Below are 21,797 nucleotides of genomic sequence, written 5' to 3' on the forward strand. Positions count from 1 at the left end.
TTCCTCTCCACAGCCATCTGGCCTCCAGTTCCACCAAGCCAGTACTGGGCAGGGGGCAGGGGGAGGGATTCAGTCAAGCTGTGGGGGCAGGGCTGCCATTCAGTGCAAGACAAAGACCAGCTCCCTCAGGGCATCTACACAGGACTGTGGTAATATTCAGCTCCTCAGCGTCCCCAGGGGTTTTATGATACAACAGTGGATGCAGGGGGCTGTGTTGGGCTGCCGTAGCCTTTGCAGCAGCTGCCTGAGACCAGAGCTATGGGAAGGCCCTTCTCCCTTCCCAGCCAGCTGAAGAAACCCCGTCACTGACCTTTGGCCCCTGTGGGTTGAGGGATCTGCAGACCCACTGCTGCTGGAACTGGGGATTCTGCAATACTGCCCCCAAGGGCTGTTCGTGAGCCATGCTGCATGGCTAAGTCTGGGATGGGCTCTGCTCTGTGTGCAGTGCAACAGACATTTCCTGTGTGCCTTTCAGGTCACCCTGGGCTGGAAATGTCCTCCACTCTGTTGTTCTCCACTTCTGCTGCTCCAAAATTTGTTGAGAGTCCCTCTCTACAGCTATTTTATGGGCTGTGTGGGGAAAGCCTGCCTTTGTGTGTCTTTCTACTCCACCATCTCACATATATTCTTACTAAATACATTTTGACCTTAGTCATTTTGCAAGAAAGAATTAAAATGAATGGGAGAAACCATGAGAAAAATCAAACCAAACCAAACCAAAACACAAGAGAAAATAGTCTACTTCATTCTTCAGTCCAGTTCCATAGTTGTTTCTCTGCATGTGAATGGCATTTTGCCTCAAGTCCATTGGAAATTTTTTAGGTCCTTGCAGTGCTGTGAAGGGATAAGTCTATTAGAAAAATTTCTCGCACACTGTGATTGTTGTTGTGTACAAAGTTCTCCTGATTCTGCTCCTTTCACTCAGCATCAGTTCATATACATCCTTCCAGGCCTCTCTGAAGTCTTCCTGTTCATCATTTCTTATAGCACAATAGTATTCCATTACATTTATATACCACAACTTGTTCAGCCTTTGGATTTGACTGTGCAACATGGAAGACACTGGCACAGGACTGCTCAGCGTGGCATGCCCACATCAGAAAGGGTGCTATGCTCTGTGAGCAAAGCAGAATTGAGACAGGACAAAGTAAACATAAGATGCACAAATTTGGAGTATCCACCCCAAATATTCACATGGACTATCTGTGCCCAACCTGTGGTAGAGCATTCCGAGCTCTTATTGGTCTGATCAGCCACAGTTGGACACACTGAAACTTCACGTTATCATAGTGATGTCATTTTGGTCTTCTTCAAAATGAAAGAACAACAACCAACCATACCACAACTTGTTCAATCATTCCTCGATTGATGGGCACTCCCTTGATTTCCAGTTATTGGTCACCACAAAGAAAGTTACCATAAATATTTTTGTACATGTGGGACCATTTCCCATTTTTGTGATCTCTTTGGAATACAACCCTAGAAGATGTATTGCTGGGTCAAAGGGTATGCATATTTTTATAGTCTTTTGGACATAGTTCCAAATTGCTCTCCAGAATAGTTGGATCTGTTCACAGCATTCCAACTCTCCCACATCTTCTCCAACATTTATCATCTTCCTGTTTTGTCATGTTAGCCAATCTGATAGATGTAATGTGGTATCTCAGAGTTGTTTTGATTTGTATCTCTCTTATCAATAGTGATTTAGAGAATTTTTCCATATGAGTATAGATAGCTTTAATTTCTTCCTCTGAAAAGTGCCTGTTCATATTCTTTGACCATTCATCAATTGGGAAATGACTCATGTTCTTGTAAATTTGACTCAATTCTCTCTGTATTTTAGAAATGATGCCTTCATCACAGACACTAGTACTAAAAATTTTGTCCCAGTTCTGTGCTTTCCTCTAGTCTTGGTTGCATTGGCTTTGTTTGTGCAAAAACTTTTCAATTTAATGTAATCAAAATTATCCATTTTGCATTTCATATTGTTCTCTATCTCTTGCTTGGTCATAAATTCCTCCATTAGCCATAAATCTGACAAATAAATTATTCCTTGCTCCCCTAATTTGTTTATAGTATCAGCTTTTTTACCTAGATTGTGTACCTGTTGGGGAATGGCTGAGCAAGTTGTGGTATTTGAATGTAATACAATACTATTGTACTATAAGAAATGATGAACAAGCAGACTTCAGAAATACCTGGATAGACTTATATGAACTGATGGCTGAGTGAAGTAAGCAGAACCAGAAGAATATTATACACCATAACAGCCACAGTATGCGAGGACTGGTTTTGATAGACTTAGTCCTCCACAGCAAGACAAGGACCTAGAACATTTCCAAAGGACTCATGCTGCAAAATGCCATCCACATACAAAGAACTATGGAGTTGGAACACAGAATGAAGTAGACTATTTTCTCTTTTGTTATGTTTTGTTTTTTTCTCATGGTTTCTTCCATTCATTTTAATTTTTCTATGCAATGTGATTAATGTTAAAATGTATTTAATAAGAATGTATGTGTACAGCCCTTATAAGATTGCATGCCATTTTGAGGAGGGAGAAGGGAGGGAGGCAGGAGGGATGGAGAGAAAATTTAAAACTTATGGAAGTGATTGTTGAAAATTGAAAACAAATAAATTTGAAAAAAATAAAAAAATTGACTGACAAAAAGTGGAAACACTGACTTTTATAATTATTAAAGCTGGTGCACAATTGACCCTCAGTTTGGGAATTCTGAACATTGTACAAAGTCTCTGATTTCTTCAAATTATTGAATGAAAATAAGGACACTTCTTAGGTGCTTCCCCCAGTCTGGGCACTGGGCTAAGTGTAGAGGCTCCAAAGAGAAGATGGGCCTTCCTTTCCATCAAAGAGCTCACAGTTTAACTGGGGCAACTGGCCAGACTGGAGGATTCAGTAGCAGGGAAGTGTCAGCAGATGAACAGGGAAAGGTGGCTACTCGAAGATGTCAAAAATCTTCCTGGAGCAAAATACCTCAGGGAAGAGAGAAATTCAGGCCAAGGACTATGGAAAGGCCTTAACTTTGGGAGGTCAGGAGAGATGAATGTTGGAAGGGAAAATGCACAAGTACTCTGACTGTGGAGAAAGGGACTTCTGGTAACCCTGAGCTGAGATGTCTGTCTTTGTCACCTGTGCTCTCTCCATGTATTCCTCATCACTTTTGTACATGAGGCACCTAAGTGGACTAGAGAAGAGCATGATTCCCTTTTGAGAGAATTGCTTTTGTAACAATGGTCTTTGTTATAACTGATTATTAATCACCTCTGTTAATTGAGGCTATTGGCTGACAATCTTGGGAAGCACACTGGGTGGGGTTTTTGAGGGAAAGTATTAGAAACATCCTATCCCTTTGAGTCATGCCTAGAAACCTAAGAGGACTTACATCTTAATCTCTGTCTTCTGGAGATCAGACCTAACAATGTGAATTGGAATTGGAGGAGACCCAGAGAGGGTAATAAACTAGAATTTTGTTGGATGATATAGTGCTGGTTCAAAGTGGATAGCCCTGTGAAAATATTGCTAGACTAGAGTGACTTTAGGTATTGGACCATGTTCTCTAGGCCTTTCCCTTTGTAGCTTGTCTCACTTGGGATGCAGGGACCAACATAATTTGAAAAGCCACTGCAATGATGATGTCTGTTTCCATACTTAGAGCTGAAACCTTCCTTCTGATGTGAACCATGAAGAAACAGTGGGAAGAAATACTTTGGAATAGATCAAAGAGAATTTGGAACTGGGGCCTCTTCCTAAGTAGGCCTCAGGGGGGACCTATGGAATTGTGGGAAATACTATTGGTCAGTAATGAGATGATGTAGTCAGGGGGAATGAATCTGCTTTGGCTTTTTCTAGATGATTATAATTTAATCTATTATCATTTTCTTTGTCATACTCATTGTAATTTTTAATTTAAAAAAATTGGCCATTTTTTCTGTTTATTAGCAGGCCAGGGATGATCTGCTGAGTTTGGTTTTGCTGAACCAAAAGGCAGGACCTTACTACAAGGAAGTGAGTCTACCTCAGGGGATAACTTTGGGCAAATAATTGCATATTTCTTGGGCCTTAGTTTCCTCACCCTATAAAATGGGTATAACAATTCTTTTTCTACCTTTCCTCACTAGATTGTCATGAGGAAAACATTTTGTAAAAGGAAAACAAAGAAACACCCGGGAAATGTAAGGTAATGTCACCATCATCATAATTATAACTTCAGCTTTCACAAAGCACACAATTCTATAACTTTTGGGGGCCTTGGAGGCCTTTGGGGCAAGTGCACTGGCTTTTCTGAATGACCAGTGAGGTTGCCACCTAGACAGACTTCTTTGTTCCTGGATGTTCATCACTTTATGAGAAAATGTAGCATTAGGAGAGATGGGAGAGAGTCCATGAGGCTCCTGAAGAGAGAGATGAAGGCATTTCTCCCCTTCTCCCCTCCCCAATCCAGTTCATGTTTAATTTCAATATTGTAATTCTAACTTGACTTCCTTAACAATGAAAATGTCCAGAGTACTTTGGGTTGCTCTTTATTTAAGGAGTCCTGCCAGTGCATGATAATTATTTCCTCCTTTAAAAGTGTACATTTTAGGAGAGAGCCTGTGTCTTTGGAATGTAGCGATTCTTGCTCAAGGAAGTCCAGACATTCAAGAACATGTACAGAATATAACTATTCAGTGGTTTCCAGGGAAGACCATAGGTGGGTTGTGTGATCACTGGCCCTTTGAGGTCTTCAAGTGGGAACTGAGATTTCCAGGGGAAAGACATGATCAAGCCTGAACTTTAGGAAAATTCCTTCAACAGCTGTGTGGAGGATGGATTGGGAGAAGGAGAGATTATTGCAATATTGTGAGCAAGACATGATGAGAACCTGAACTGTGGTGGTGGCCATGTGACTAGAGAGAAGCAGGTGAATGTTAGAATGTGGCAGAGCAAGAATTGACAATACTGGAAATAGATTAGAAATCAGGGGAGGGGGAGGGAGGAGTTGGAGAGGATTCTGAGGTTCTAAATGTGGAGGACTGGAAGGCTGTTGGGGGGCCTTGATAAATCTATTGACATACTTTGGGGGCCAGGATAATGAATTCTGGTTCAAGATGTGATGAATTTCAGATACTAACAGGACATCCAGGTGGAAATGGCTAACAGTTGAGGAGGTAAGCCATGGATTTGAGAGTGGTGCTAGGTTAGGTATAGCAATCTGTGGGAATGTGGAATAGAATTTGAAGCTATGGCAGCTGCTGACTGACCAAGTCATTGAGACTGTCCAGAGGTGACCAACAAAGAGAAAGGACAGTGTGAAACATGACTTCAAAAGTAAATTCACAGTAACATTATATAATTCTTTTTGATGAAGTTATGTTGCAAACCTTAAAGTGATATACAAATACTATCGTCTTTATGACCACCATCATGATTTGATGGCAATACCTAGGAGGATTACCTTGCACACTAGATGGCACATTGGTCCCTAAAAATTATTGAGAGACTAGCGAATGGCCTGAATCTAGTAAGGGAAAAAGTAATGGGCATAAATGTAAAGTTATAACCTGAGTTCAAGAAATCAATTCAGTAAGTACAAGATAGGGGCCTGATGGTTCAACAATAGTTTGTCTACAAAAGTTCTGAAGATTTCAGTGGGCTTCAGACTCAAAGTGATACTATAGTATGGTATGGTCTATGGTAGACCAAAAATCTCATGTACTCGAGTTACATTAATAGAGTCATAGCTTCGAGGATTAAAGGTGCTGCTTATTTCACTGTCCTCTGTCCTAGTCAGCTTGTATGTGGATTACTATTACAGTACTCAGTTCAAGGCGTCCCTTGAAAACATTGAAAATACGGAAAACATTCATATATGTTCAGAGAAGAGCAGGAAGGCTAGAAAAGGACCTTGAGTATATACCGTAAGAGGATTTCTTTAAAGAAATGGTAGTGTTCGTCCTAGAGAAGATATCACCATGAGGTATTTAGGAGCTTTGGTATTTAGGAGCTGTGATGTGGAAGAATGATTAGATTTGGTCTGTGTGCCTTGAGAGGGTAGAACTGGGTGCTCTGAGTCCAAATTACAGAAAGAAAACTTCGCTACCGGGGAAATGAGCACCAATTCACCACAACAGTTGCTGTCACCAATAACAGCAACAAAATCTACAGTAGCATTGCCAGTCACGCCTCCCGGGCTGGACTCCTTCACAATGTCACTGGCTTGATCTCATTGAAAGGCTGCAGGACCCATCCTCGGGTAGGTTATTGCAATTAGATCCTTTTGAAAGGTATGGGTTGGACTAGCTGAGGTATTTTTAGCTGGTAGAATCACGAGATTCCATAATTTTCAAACTTGGTGACCTTTTAAAAGATTTTCTGTTTCTCTGGAGTTGGTGAACTTTAATGTCCCTTTCAGCTTGAAACCTCTGAATTTACAATTCAAAGTCATTTAAGAAAAGATAAAAACAACAGTTACACAAACTCATTATGCTTCTCTGTAACATAGAAGACACATAATAAGAAGGATTTTTTGTCATCGCTTTGCTCAGTCTCCTGCTGATCAGGCCCAGTGCCAGTGCCCTGGTTGCCTGGTGCCTGCCAAGTGGGCTGTTTCCTACATAGTGTTAGAAATAACACATACACATCCTCCTTTGTCAGTGAGTCTGCTCAGGCTGCAGCTCTGTCTGGACTCTCCTGCTGAGACACTCCTGAGGGCCCCCTCCAGCTTTGCTGGTGTTTATGCACTTAAGTCGGCAGGGGGCTGGTTTTCCACAGCACATCACTTTGTTTCCAAACAATTATTTCTCCAAGTTTAAAAAAAAAAACATTTCTAAGCATCAGCATTATTTGTGTTTTTCCCCAGCCTACTTGAAAACACTTTCTTGAGCTTTCAGTTTCAAGCAATTTCAGGTGAGTTGTTCTCTTCCATTACCTAACATGGTAATTTAAAAGATGGAAATAATTATTTTATTTATATTCTAAATAATCCTCATTTGGCAGAAATGTGAAACATTTGTTGGAATAAAAGAAATGAGGCAGAGTAGAAATACAAGGGACATGAGGCAGATGACTCAAGTCTCATCCTATTCATCCACTTCCTCTCCAGCTCTCAGTTTCTTCACCTATGAAAGAAGAGCTTTCATGTGGGTGATTCTTTTTTAGTTCTGGATTCTAACTTTCTATGATTCAATGAGTGGAGTTGAGCCAGTCATTATGCTGTGTGGTCTTTGTGAGTAGGGGCTATCTCATGACTTTGTTATCTAGTACTTTTAATGTCTGGAATATTGTATGGACTTAATAACGGTTTTTTGATAGAATGACTCACTTAATGCTGATATTATTAATAATTATGGTACTGTATCTTCATACATATATGAATATATGTTGTATAAGGAGAGGGAGAACAAGGAATGGGGAAGGAGGAGGGGAGAGGCAATGGAGCAGATATCTATGTGTGGGATAGAAACTCCTTGAGAAAGGGACTGGATTCTCCTGAATGTATCAAGCACTGAGTTTGATATATGGTAGTCACTTAGTAAGTGCTCATTGATGAACTGATGGTTATTAATGCTGATAATGTGAGGCAGTGGAACATAGTGGTGGATGACCAGCCAGTCCTCAAATTGGGAAGATTTGGATTAAGTGCTGTCTCTGACTTTCCCTTTGGATCACTGTCTTGTCATAGTGGAGGGGCTTGTGTAGTTCAATGAGAGAAACTATGAACTATGCTGTGTGCACTTAGCCAAGATGAACAGGGTCACAGGAGACTGTTCCGAAAAAAAGTGGTCCCTTGGAGAAGGAAATGGAAAATCACTTCATTATGTTTACCAAGAAAACCTCATGAACAATAAACTTAGACAGACCTTGGGATATAGTGTCAGAAGAGACTGACATGCTATGGTTCATGGGGTCATGAAGAGTTGGGCATTATTTAATTACTGAACAATGACTATCTCTGACATCTGCTGTACAATCAAGGAGGAGACAGAGCCAGAATTGTGGAGTGAGAGCTCGTATGCACTTAAGCTCTAACACAAACTCCTTCAGATACCTCTAAAGAGAATCTGAACAAATTTTAGAGCAGCAGAATACGATAGGAGTCAGAACATGGCAGATTTCCAACCCAGGACAGCCTGGAAGGTCAATGGGAATGACCTGTTGTGCAGGGCTAGAGAAGTACACAGCACACAGGCTGCACCAACATGGATCCTGCCATAGTAAAGCCTATCAGGAAGCCCTGGGCAGTCTGAAGCAACAGCAGTGAGGATTCTCAAACATATCAACTCAGGATGGCAGTCCAGTGGAAGTGAATGAGAGAGAGCCACTGAACCCCAGGTAACTGCAGCAGCTGCTCCTGAGACTATCATCCCACAGATGAAATGTCCATGAGTCATCTATTTGAACTTCAAGCAGCCAAGAGGGTAGAGTGATTGGTAAATGCTATGCCCCTCCCCTTGTTGACCTTGAAAAAGTCACAGAATATTTCCCCAGGAAAAGTCCTGGAACAGTGGAGTCAGCCCAAGGGGCAAAAAATCTCTTAGCCCCTAAGACTAGGAAAATTTCAAAGGGGATCCCTCTTGCTGTACCTGAAGGGGAGCAGCACAAGACAGGAACAGTTCCAGAGAGCCCCACCTCAGTGAACTGGGAGATTCTGAGCCCCAGCGGGGTGGAGCTCTGCAATTGCCAACACCAGGACCACAGGTGTGTCTCAGCACAACCAGGGGAATTGGGAAGACACTAGAGTGGATGAGGCTCACCAACTGCTGAGTTTGCCTATGCTCTAGCTCAGCAGAGTAGACCTCCTGTGGCCAGACCACCCCTGCCCCACACTTAATGCAACTAGCACCAGGAAATTCAGAAAGACTTCACCTGTCCTCTGTTTTAGCATACCAGCCAGCTCAGCACAAGAAAAGCTAGAGCATTTTAGCTTCTAGCTGAAAGAACCAGAGGAATAATGCACAAAGTCTCAAGTTCTAAGCACAAGAACCATGGGACAGAGCCACCTGTGCCCCAGAAGCAGAGATCCACTTTATTATTTTTATTGTTTTAAATTAATTTATTTAACTTTTAACATTCATTTTCACAAAATTTTGGGTTCCAAATTTTCTTCCCTCCCCCACCCTAAAACGCTGAACATTCTAATTGCCCCTATCACCAATCTGCCCTCTCTTCTAACATCCCTCCCTTCCCTTATCCCCATCTTCTCTTTTGTCCTGTAGGGCAAGATAACTTTCTATACCCCATTACCTATATTTCTTATTGCCTAATTGCAAGAACAATACTCAACAGTTGTTCCTAAAACTTTGACTTCCAACTTCTCTTCATCCCTCCCTCCCCACCCCTTCCCTTTGGGAAGGCAAGCAATTCAATATAGGCCATATCTGTGTAGTTTTGCAAATGACTTCTATGATAGTCATGTTGTGTAAGACTGACCATATTTCCCTCCATCCTATCCTGCTCCCCATTGCTTCTGTTCTCTCTTTTGATCCTGTCCCTCCCCAAGAGTGTTGACTTCAAATTGCTCCCTCCTCCCAGTACCCTTCCTTCCATCATTCCCCCCACCCTGCTTATCCCCTTCTCCCCCACTTTCCTGAATTGTAAGATAGGTTTTCATACCAAAATGAGTGTGCATTTTATTCCATCCTTTAGTGGAATGTGATGAGAGTAAACTTCATGTGTTTCTCTCACCTCCCCTCTTTATCCCTCCACTAGTAAGTCTTTTGCTTGCCTCTTTTATGAGAGATAATTTGACTCATTCCATTTCTCCCTTTCTCCTCCCAATATATTTCTCTCTCACAGTTTAATTTCATTTTTTTAAGATATGATCCCATCCTATTCAATTCACTGTGTGCTCTGTGTGCTCTGTGTGTGTGTGTGTGTGTGTGTGTGTGTGTGTGTGTAATCCCACCCACTACCCAGATACTGAAAAGTTTCAAGAGTTACAAATATTGTCTTTCCATGTAGGAATGTAAACAGTTCAACTTTAGTAAGTCCCTTATGACTTCTCTTTGCTGTTTACCTTTTCATGCTTCTCTTCATTCTTGTGTTTAAAAGTCAAATTATCTTTTCAGCTCTGGTCTTTTCATCAAGAATGCTTGAAAGTCCTTTATTTCACTGAAAGACCATTTTTTTCCCCTGAAGTGTCATACTCAGTTTTGCTGGGTAGGTGATTCTTGGTTTTAGTCCTAGTTCCTTTGACTTCTGGAATATCCTATTCCATGCCCTTCTATCCCTTAATGTAGAAGCTGCTAGATCTTGTGTCATCCTGATTGTATTTCCACAATATTTGAATTGTTTCTTTTTAGCTGCTTGCAATATTTTCTCCTTGACCAGGGAACTCTAGAATTTGGCCAAAATGTTTCTAGGAGTTTCTCTTTTTGGATCTCTTTCAGGAGGTGATCTGTGGATTCTCTCAATATTTATTTTGCCCACTGGTTCTAGAATCTCAGGGCAGTTTTCCTTGATAATTTCATGAAAGATGATTTCTAGGCTCTTTTTTTGATCAAGGCTTTCAGGTAGTCCCATAATTTTTAAATTGTTTCTCTTGGATCTATTTTACATGTCAGTTGTTTTTCCAATGAGATATTTCACATGATCTTCCATTTTTTTCATTCTTTTGGTTTTGTTTTGTGATTTCTTGGTTTCTCATAAAGTCACTAGCCTCCATCTGTTCCATTCTAATTTTGAAAGAACTATGTTCTTCGGTGAGCTTTTGAACCTCCTTTTCCATTTGGCTAGTTCTCCTTTTTAAAGCATTCTTTTCCTCATTGGCTTTTTGAACCTCTTTTGCCAATTGAGTTAGCCTATTTTTCAAGGTGTTATTTTCTTCAGCATTTTTTTGGGTCTCCTTTAGTAAGGTGTTGACCCGCTTTTCATGCTTTTCTTGCATCTCTCTCATTTCTCTTCCCAGTTTTTTCTCCACCTCTCTAACTTGATTTTCAAAATCCTTTTTGAGCTCTTCCGTGGCCTGAGCCCATTGAATATTTATTTTGCATGTTTGGGATACAGAAGCCTTGACTTTTATGTCTTTCTCTGATGATAAGCACTGTTCTTCCTCACCCAAAAGGATGGGAGGAGATGTCTGTTCACCAAGAAAGTAACCTTCTATGGTCTTATTTTCCTCCCCCCCCTTTTTTTTTTGGCATTTTTCCCAACCAGTTACTTGACTTTTGGGTCCTTTGTCAAGAGTAGGGAATCTGTAAAATCTCAGTTCCTCCAAGGTCGCACAATCAAGCGTGTACTGGCCTGGAAGCAGAAAGGGATTTTTGTGCCCAGAATCTTAGCAGAGTATCCTCTCCATAGCCACCTGGCTTCCAGTTCCACCAAGCCAGCACTAGGGTGCTGGGATTCAGTCAAACTGTGGGGGCAGGGCTGTCATTCAGTGCGAGACAAAGACCAGCTCCATCAAGGTGTCTACAAAGGGCTGAGGTAAGACTCAGCTCTTCAGTACCCCCAGGGGTTTTTATGCTCCCACAATGGAGTGATCTGTACCAGCTGCTGTGCAGCCTCTATGTCTGCTGCCTGCTGCTGGAGCTATGGGAAAGCCCTTCTCCCTTCCTGGACAGCTGACAAAACCCCGTCACTGACCTTTGGCTCATGTGGGTTGAGGGATCTGAGGACCTGCTCCTGTGACTGAAGATTCTGCCCCCAAGGTGTCCTCCTACCAGAGTCTCATCACACCACACCACGCAGCCAAGGCTGGGATGGGCTCCGTGCTCGGCTCTGCATCGGGCACAATCAACATTTCCCATGGGTCTTTCAGGTCACCCTGGGGTGGAAATCTCTTCCACTCTGCTGTTCTCCACTTCTGCTGCTCCAGAATTTTTTGAGAGTCCCTCTCTACAGGTATTTTATGGGCTGTGTGGGGAGACCCTGCATAAGTGTGTCTTTCTCGTCCACCATCTTGGCTCTGTCCCCAGAGATCCACTTTAAAAGCCAGGAAAAGGGTGATCATCATGAGCAAAGAACAAACTGGAAAGGAAAAGACTACAGAATCTTTCTATGGGGACAAGGACCAAAACAAGAATACCAAAGAGTCAGTATTGAGAGTGTACTCCCATCTGCAACTTCAGAAGAGAATATGAGCTGATGTCAAGCCCAAAGAGCATTCTTGGAAGAGCTCAAGGATTTTAAAAGTCAAATTGTAAAAGTAGAGGAAAAACTGGCCAATGATTTTAAAAATATGAAGAAAAGAGCTCTCCGAAGAGAATAGCTCCTTAAAAAGGAAAATTGAATAAAAGGAAAAGGAAGTAAAAAAGCTAACTGGAGAACATAATTCTTTAATAGGAACAATTGGGCAAATGGAAAGGAGATGCAAAAGTTAACTGAAGAAAACAATCTATTAAAAATTAGATTTGGGGAGTAGTAGCTAATGACTCTATGAGACATCAAGAATCCATCAAACAGAATCTAAAGAGTGAAAAGATGGAAAAAATTGAAAATATCCCATTGGAAAAACAACTGATCTAGAAAATAGATTCAGGAGAGAAAATCTCAGAATTATTGGTCTACCAGAAAGCCATGATGAAAAAAAGAGCCTGGACAATATCTTCCAAGAAATCATCAGGGAGCATGCCCCAAATTCCTAGATCCAGGGGGCAAAATAATCATGAAAAGAATCCACTGTTCACCTCCTGAAAGGGATCCCAAACTAAAAACCCCAAGGAATATTGTTGCCAAATTCCAGAAATATCAAGTGAAGGAGAAAATACTGCAGGCAGCCAGAAAAAAACAATTCAAATGTCAAGGAGCCACAGTCAGGACCACACAGGACCTTGTAGTTTCTACATTAAAAGATCAAAGGGATTGGAAAATGATATTCTGTAAGGCAAAGGAGCTCGGACTACACCCAAGGATCAATTACCCAACAAAATTGAGCTTAATATTTCAGGCAAGGAGATGGACACTCAATAAAGTAAGGAATTTTCAGACTGTCCTAATGAAAAGGTCAGAGCTCAATAAAAAATTTGATCTTCAAACACAAATCTCAGGAGAGGAATAAAAAGGTAAATGAGAAAAAAACCTTCTTATTCAACATGGACAAACTGTTTTCTTCTGTATAAGGGAAGATGATACTTGTCAATCTTGAGAATTGTATACTTATTATGATATTCTAGAAGAATATAGATAGATAGAGGGAGTGGGTATAAATAAAATGATGTGATGATAAAAATGTGATTTAAGGGTGAGAAGGGATTATAATGGGAGATGTGAAAAGGAGGAGGCAGAAAAAGGTAAATTATATCACAGGAAGAGGCACAAGAGCATCGTAGAGTAGAAGGAAAGAGGGAAGGGAGATGAGCGTGGTTTGAGATTTGTTTTCATCTGATTTGGTCCAAGGAGGGAACAACAAACTCAGTTAAGTAAAAAAATCTAATTAGCTCTATAAGCAGTAGGAGGGGAAAGGGGAAAGAAAAGAGAGAGGAGGCTAAAAGAGAGGGAAGAAGTAGTAAGGGAAAAGAGGAGTAAATGGGAGGGGGGTTGAAAGGAGGGAGGGAAGACTGAGAGAGAAAATGGTCAAAAAGTAAAACTATTGCAGAGAGGGAGAAGGGAGAACTAAAAGCATAAATGGAGGGAAAGAGGATGGAGAGAAAGACAGAAATAGTAATCATAACTGTGAATGTGAATGAGATGAACTCTCTTGTAAAACAGAGGTGGATAGAAGAATGGATTAAAAATCATAATTCAACAATATGTTGTTTACAACAAACACATTTGAAACAGGGGATACACACAGGATAAAGGTAAAAGGTTGGAGCAGAATATATTGTTCTTCAATTGTTCTAAAAAAAAAAAGTGTAGAGGTAGCAATCCTAATCTCAGACAAAGGAAAAGCAGAAATAGATCTAATCGAAAGAGATATGGAATGAAACAATATTCTACTAAAAGGCACCATAGAAAGCAAAATAATATCATCACTAAACATATATACTCCAAGTGGAATAGCACCCACATTCTTAGATGAGAAGTTAAGGCATTTACAGGAAAAAATAGACAGCAAAACTATACTAGTGTGGGACCTCAGCCTTCCCCTTTCTGAACTTGATAAGCCTAACCTCAAAATAAACGAAGTTAAGGAGGTGAATAAAAGTCTGAATAAGGTAGATATGATAGGTCTCTAGAGAAAATTGAATGGGGATAGAAAGGAATATACCTTTTGCTCAGCAGTACATGACACATACACAAAAATTGACCATGTACTAGGGCATAAAAACCTCACAATTCAGGGCAGACAGTGATAGTCAATGCATCCTTCTCAGATCATAATGCAACAAAAATTATATGTAATATAAGACCATAGAAAGATAAACCAAATTTAATTGGAAACTAAATAATCTAATCCTAAAGAATGAGTGGGTTGAACAACAAATCATAGAAACAATCAACAACTTCATTCAAGAGAATGACAATAATGAGATAACCTACCCACATTTATAGGACACTGCAAAGCAGATCTTAGAGGAAGTTTTATATCGTTGAATGCCTACATGAATAAAATAGAGAAAGAGGTGATCAATGAATTGGGCATGCAGCTGAAAAAGCTAGAAAAAAGAACAAATTCAAAATCCCCAAGTAAATACCAAATTAGAAATACTGAAAACCAAAGGAGAAATTAATAAAATTGAAATTAAGAAAACTATTGAACTAATCAATAAAACTAAGAGTTGGTTTTATTAAAAACCCAATAAAATTGATAAACCTTTGGTCAATTTGATTAAAAAAAGAAAGAAGAAAACCAAATTACCAATATCAAAAATGAAAAGGGTGAACTCACCTCCAGCGAGGAGGAAATTAAAACAATAATTAGAAATTACTTTGGCCAACTATGTGTCCATAAATCCGACAATCTAAATGAGATGGATGAATATTTAAAAAAAATATGAATTGTTCAGTTTAACAGAAGAGGAAATTGAATATTTATGTAACCCCATCTCAGAAAAAGAAATTGAACAGACCATCAATGAACTCCCTAGGAAAAATCTCCAGGGCCAGATGGATTTACAAGTGAATTCTATCAAATGTTAAAAGAACAATTAGTTCCAATACTATATAGACTATTTGGGAAAATTAGTGGAATACTACCAAATTCTTTTTATGATGCCAATATGGTTCTGATACCTAAACCAGGAAGAGCCAAAACAGAGAAAGAAAATTATAGACCTCTATAAAATTATATTCTCTAATGAATGTAGATGCAAAAATTTTAAATAAGATTGGTTGTTTGTTGTCCTTCATTCTTGAAGAAGACCAAGATGACATCACCATGATAAAGTGAATTTTCAGTGTCCAACTGTGGCTGATCAGAACAATACAAACTTGGAATGCTCTACCGCAGGTTGGGCACAGATAGTCCATGTGAATATTTGGGGTGGATACTCCAAATTTATGCATCCTGTATTTACTTCATGATGTCTCAATTCTGCTTTACTCATGGAGCACAGCACCCTTTCTGATGTGGGCAACCATGCTGACTGGTTCTGTTCCAGTGTCTCCCATGTTGTGTAGTCAAATCCAAAGTTCTTGAGAGACACTTTCACAATGTCCTTGGATTGCTTCTTCTGACCACCATGTGATTGCTTGCCCCATGCAAGTTCTCCATAAAATATTCTGTTTGGTAAGTGTACATTTTGCAGTCAAACAATGTGGCCAGCCCATCGAAGTTGTGTTCTCTGAAGCATAGTTTAAATGCTTGGCAGTTCAGCTTGAGCAAGGACTTCAGTGTCTGGTACCCTATCCTGCCAGGTGATCCTCAGAATCTTCCTAAGACCTTTAGAATGGAAGTGATTCAATTTCCTGGCATGGTGCTCGTAGATGCCATACATGCCAGGTTTCACAGGCATACAAAAATGAGGCTCTGTAGACCTTCAGTTTGATGTCAGTCTAATACGTCTTCTCTCTCAAACTTTTCTTCAGAGACTCCCAAACACTGAGCTAGCTCTGGCAATGCATGCATCGACCTCATTGTCAATGTGTACTTCCCTGGAAAGTACACTGCCAAGGTAATGAACTTATTCACAGCATTCAAAACTTCTCCATTTGTTGCAATCAATGGTTTCACGTATGAATGCTGTGGTGGTGGCGGATGGAGCACTTGTTTTCTTGGTGGAAATTATTAGGACAAAATCAGCACAGGCATCAGGGAATTGTTCCATACCTTGTTGCATCTCAATTTCAAAAAGGGCATTGACTGCACAGTCATTTGCAAACAGAAAAAAACATGCAACAGCACTCCCTCCACTTTGGTCTTGACTTATAACCTTTTCAAATTGTAGAACTTGCCATCAGTATGGTAGTTGATCTTACCTCATGTTCAACCTCATTGAAAACATTTGACAACATGGCTGAAAGCATCATGCTAAAAGTCATGGGAGCAAGCACACAGCACTCTTTCACTCCATTGGTGACTGAGAAGGCACGAGAGCATCGCCCACTATCCAGAACCTGGGCAAACATTCCATCATGAAATTGAAGTACAATACTGAAGAACTTCTCCAGGCAACCAAATTTTGCCATCATTTTCCATAAGCCCTCACAACTAACAGTGTCAAAGGCCTTGGTCAGATCTACAAATGTTGTGTACAGACCTCTGTTCTGCTCCTGGCTTTTCTCCTGGAGTTGTCAGGCAGCAAACATCATGTTGACTGTTCTTTGGCCCTTTTTGAAGCCACACTGGCTCTCAGATTTATGACAATCTTCCAGGTGAAGAATCAGCCTATTAAGGAGGACTCTAGCAAGAATTTTGTCAGCAATGACCAAGAAAGAGATTCCCCCTGTGACTGCTGCATGACAACGTATTTCCTTTACCTTTATAGAGATGGACAATGGAGGCATCCTTGAACTCCTGAGGGATAACCTTCTTTTGCCAATAACCTGGAAAATGTCAGTCAACTTTTGTATGAGCAATGTTCCCCCTACCTTGTAAATCTCAGCTGGAATAGAGTCAACACCAGATGCTTTGTCACATGAAAGGAGCCTAATGGTCCTCAAAACTTCTTCAGTTTGAAGTTCAGCTAAGGAGGGATTGACTTCAACCTGAGGTAAACGGTCAGTAGCCTCAGCATTGATTGATGATGGTCTATTGAGAACACTATGGAAGTGTCCCATCCATCTCTCAAGGATCATGTCCTTATCATTTATCAATGTGGTTCCATCAGCACTGAGTAGTTAATTGCCATGTCCCATAGGTTTTTGGTCCATAAATAACTTTTAGGGAATCATAAAATCGCTTTGGATTGTTACTATCAGCTTAAAATGGAGTTTCATCTGCCTTCTTATTGAGACAAGAATCCTGCATCTCTCTAAGCTTTGCTTGTACATTGCTTTTGTTGGAATTAAATGCTGCCTTCTTAGAGATGGATGAACCATCCTGCTGATATATCGTCTGTAGTTCTCATTTTTCGTTTAGCAGCTTCTGAATTTCCCTGTCATTTTCATCAAAACAGCCTTGGTATTTGTGACTGTTCTGACCCAGATGAGCAAATGCAGTGCTGTACACCAAATCTCTGAAACCTTCCCGTTCTTTTCCTGCTCCACTGTTTCCAACAATGTATTGGCTCAACTTTCCCTCTAAGTTAGTAACAAACTGTTCATGCTCAGAGAAGAGCTCTAATTTGTTAACATTAATTCTTCTGGTAGTCATTTTGGCTTAGGGGCGATGCTTTTGATGAATACAAATATTTAGCTTGGGAAGGATAACTCTATAATCAGTATAGTGTTCTGCACCACACATTGCCTTTGTCACTCTTACATCTTGTCTGTCTCCTCCTTACAATCACAAAGTCTATTTGATGCCAATGTTTGAAAATGAAGTTTTATTGCATTTAGGTAAATGGAAAACTGTGTTCCTTATAAGAAGGGCATGCGATGCAGAAGTCTTCAGCAGTAAATTACCATTGCTATTGCTGTTTCCAACTCCATTCCTCCCTAGGACCCCCTGCCAAGTCTCATAGTCTGAGCTTTCTCTAGGATTAAAGTCACACAGAATTATAAGCTTGTCCTCTTTTGGCACATTGATGATAAGGGTCTCTAGGTCTTCATAAAATTTTTCTTTGACTTCATCAGGGTTCACCATAGTGGGAGCATAGGCCCTGATGATGGTGGTATGGTGTTTTCCTGTGACTGACCATTGCATTGTCACGAACCTGTCATTTACTCCTTTTGGCAGTCATACCACCTTGCTCACTATAGTAGTTTTGATTCCAAAGCCCATGGAATCATGGTGCTCCCCTTCACTGGGCCCACCCCAGAAAAAATGTATATCCAGCTCCAACTTCAGTAAACTGGCTTTCATTTGCCAACTTTGTTTCACTCAGGGCTGCTATTTGAATACGATACCTGTTGAGTTCTCTTGCAACAACAGCAGTTTGTCTGTCAAGTCTACTGGATATTGTGCTGTCTAGTAGGGTATGCACGTTCCACGTGCTGATGGTGATTGGAATCATTTTTGCAGATGTTTTTGCACATTTTTTTTGTGTGTTTCAACCTCATAGTGGGATTCCCCACTTGCTGCCATAATCAGGCCATGCTTGGGTAAGCAGACAATGTTTAGGGCACCTTTTATGACCCCCTTTCTTGCACCAGGAGGTGAGCAATGTGATCCTTAAAAGTCTGCTCAGACACTCAGGGGGTTGCTGAGTCCCACTGCTCCTTCCACTGAGAAATGACTCTATGGAATGGGATGCCTCTGTGCTACCAGTGTATCTGCACCAGCTGCTTCATCACTTACCTGTCACCACAGAACTTTAAGGCATAATGGTGAAATAGGATGGGTGATGTCTTTTGATTCCTGTGTAAATTGGATTTAAATGATGCAGAGTTGCATGAAATCTTCAGTCTCACTTTCTCCTCTAGAATCATCATAGTCCAGTAGCATGACAGAATGAAGAAGGCTGACAATGGCCTTGGTGTCTTCAGTGTCTAACCAAGCTCTAAGCGTTCCACATTGCCTGCTTCATCTGCCTTCATGGCCTTTGGAATAAATTGTTCTCATTCACCCATTCCACCAGAGGAAGTCTTCACATGATTGGGGTAGACACCCCTCAACTCACCAATGGGTTTGAGACCCCTTGATTACCCTCAACCGGTTTGGCTTGTCTGCTGAAACGCTTTACTGGGGTGTTGCTGCACATGCTTGAGCTTCTTGGAGCCACAGGTGAGAGTTGGGTGGAACAGATGGACACCAAAGGTGGAAAGAGCCACAAAAGAACTCGGCAGCCATGACACCACATCACATCCTAACTGAACACACCCCTTGGCAGCCATCACACCACATCACATCCTACCTGAACACACCCCACACCCCAAATAAGATACTAGCAAAAATAATACAGCAAGTTCACGAGAAGAAGACATTATAATCATTTAGTATTTACACCAGAAATTCAGAGCTGATTCAGTGTTAGGGAAACTATCAACAGTATTGATCACATCAACAACAAAATTACCAGAAACCACATGATTATCTCAATAGATGCCGAAAAACTTTTGACAAAATACAACACCCATTCCCATTGAAAACACTGGAGAGCACAGGAATAAATGGAAGTTTCCATAAAATAAAAGCAATATCTACCTAAAACCATCAGCAAGCATTATACACAACAGAGATAAGCTAGACACATTTCCAGTAAGATCAGGGGTCAAACAAGGATGTCCATTATCACTACTGTTATTCAATAAGGTGGTAGAAATGTTAGCTTTATCAAAGAAATTCAAGGAATTAGAATAGGCAAAGAAGAAACTAAGTTATCACTCTTTTCCAATGATATAATCATACACTTTGAGAATTCCAGAGAATCAAGTAAAAAAAACTTGAAATAATAAACAGCTTTTGCACAGTGTCAGGCTACAAAGCAAATCCAGATAAATCACCTGCATTTCTATATATTACTAACGAAGCCCAACAGCAAGAGACAGAAAAAGAAAGCCCATTTAAAGCTATGATAGACACTATAAAATATCTGGGACTCTACCTGCCAAAACCAACCCAGGGACTATATGAGCATAATTACAAAACACTTTTCACACAAATAAAGTCAGATCTAAGTAAGTGGAAAAACATTAGCTCATCGTGGGTAGGCCAAGCCAATATAATAGAAATGACAATTCTACCTAAATTAATTTACTTATTTAGTGCCATACCAAACAAACTATCAGATAATTATTTTCTAGAGCTGAAAAAACTATCTAAATTCATCTGGAAGAACAAAAGATCCAGAATATCAAGGAAACTGATGAAAATAAATGCTAGGGAAGGTGGCCTAGCCCTACGGGATCTCAACTTGTATTATAAAGCAGAAACTGTCAAAACTGCTTGGTACAGGCTAAGAAATAGAGGGGCAGACAAGTGGAATAAGTTAGGTACTCAAGACACAGTAGTCAATGTATATAGCAATCTACTGTTAGATAAACCCATGGACCCCAGCTTCTGGGATAAGAACTCACTGTCTGACAAAAATTTCTGAGAAAACTGGATAACATTGTGGTGGAAACTGGGCATAGACCAAAGTCTGACACCGTACATGAGAATGAAGTCTAAATGGATACACGATATACACGAGTTATAAAGAATGATAGTATAAACAAATTAGGGGAGTAAGGAACATTGTATTTGTTAGATTTATGGAGAATGGAGAAATTTTTGACCAATCAAGAGATAGAGAACATTATGAAGTACAAAATGGATAGTTTTGATTACATTAAATTGAAAAGTTTTTGCATAAACAAAACCAATGCAACCAAGATTAGGAGAGAAGAAGAAAACTGGGAAAGAATTTTTCATCTAATATCTGTGATAAAGGGCTCATTTCTAAAGTATATGGAGAACTGAGTCAAATGTACAAGAATACAAGTCATTCCCCAATTGATAAATGGTCAAAGAATATGAACAGGCACTTCTCAGAGGAAGAAATTAAAGCTATCCATGGTTATATGAAAAAATGCTCTAAATCATTATTAATTAGAGAAATGCAAATGAAAACAATTCTGAGGTACCACATCACACCTATCAGATTGGCTAACATGACAAAACAGGAAGATGATAAATGTTGGAGAAGCTGTGGGAACTTTGAAACACTAATTCATTTTTGGTAGAGCTGTGAGCTGATCCAACCATTTTGGAGAGCAATTTGCAACTATGCCCAAAGGGCTACAAAAATGTGCATTGACCCTGAAATATCACTTGTAGGACACTATCTCAATGAGATCATAAAAATGGGATAGGGTCCCACATGTGCGAAGATATTTATAGCAGTTTCTTTGTGGTGGAACAAAGAACTGGAAATCAAAGGTATGCCCATCCATTGGGGAATGGCTTAACAAGCTGTGGTATATGAATATAATGGAATACTATTTTATTTTATAGTATAAGAAATGATGAATAGGAAAACTTCAGAGAGACCTGGAAGGACTTATATGAACTGATGCTGAGTGAAATGAGCAGAACCAGGAGAACTTTGTACACAGCAACAACCACAGTGTGTGAGGAATTTCTCTGGTAGACTTACCCCTTCAAAACAAGGACCTAAAAATTCCCAATGAACTCGAGGCAGAATGCCTTCCACATGCAGAGAAAGAACTATGGATATGAATTGCAGAATGAAGCAAACCATTTTCCCTTGTGTTACGTTTTGTTTTGTTTTGTTTTATGGTTTCTCCCATTCATTTTAATTCTTCTATGCCACATGACTAAGGTGAAAATGTATTTAATAAGAGTGTATGTATAGAACCTATACAAAATTGCACACCCTCTCAGGAAGGGGGGGGAGAGATGGGAAAGGATGGGGAGGCAGGGGAAAATCTA

General features: G+C 40.2%; 1 long non-coding RNA gene across 1 annotated transcript in view; it reads left to right on the top strand.

The window, feature by feature from the left end:
* Positions 1 to 3,961: 3,961 nt before the first annotated feature.
* The window catches only part of LOC140525250 (uncharacterized), a 48,310-nt gene continuing 30,474 nt past the window's right edge, over positions 3,962 to 21,797 (top strand). Inside the window, exons 1-2 of the long non-coding RNA XR_011973985.1 lie at positions 3,962 to 4,027; positions 4,141 to 4,199. This is a non-coding gene — a long non-coding RNA (uncharacterized lncRNA). The remainder of the gene's footprint in view (positions 4,028 to 4,140; positions 4,200 to 21,797) is intronic.

Source organism: Notamacropus eugenii, chromosome 1 (genome assembly GCF_028372415.1).
Source record: "Notamacropus eugenii isolate mMacEug1 chromosome 1, mMacEug1.pri_v2, whole genome shotgun sequence".
NCBI classification, from domain to species: domain Eukaryota; kingdom Metazoa; phylum Chordata; class Mammalia; order Diprotodontia; family Macropodidae; genus Notamacropus; species Notamacropus eugenii.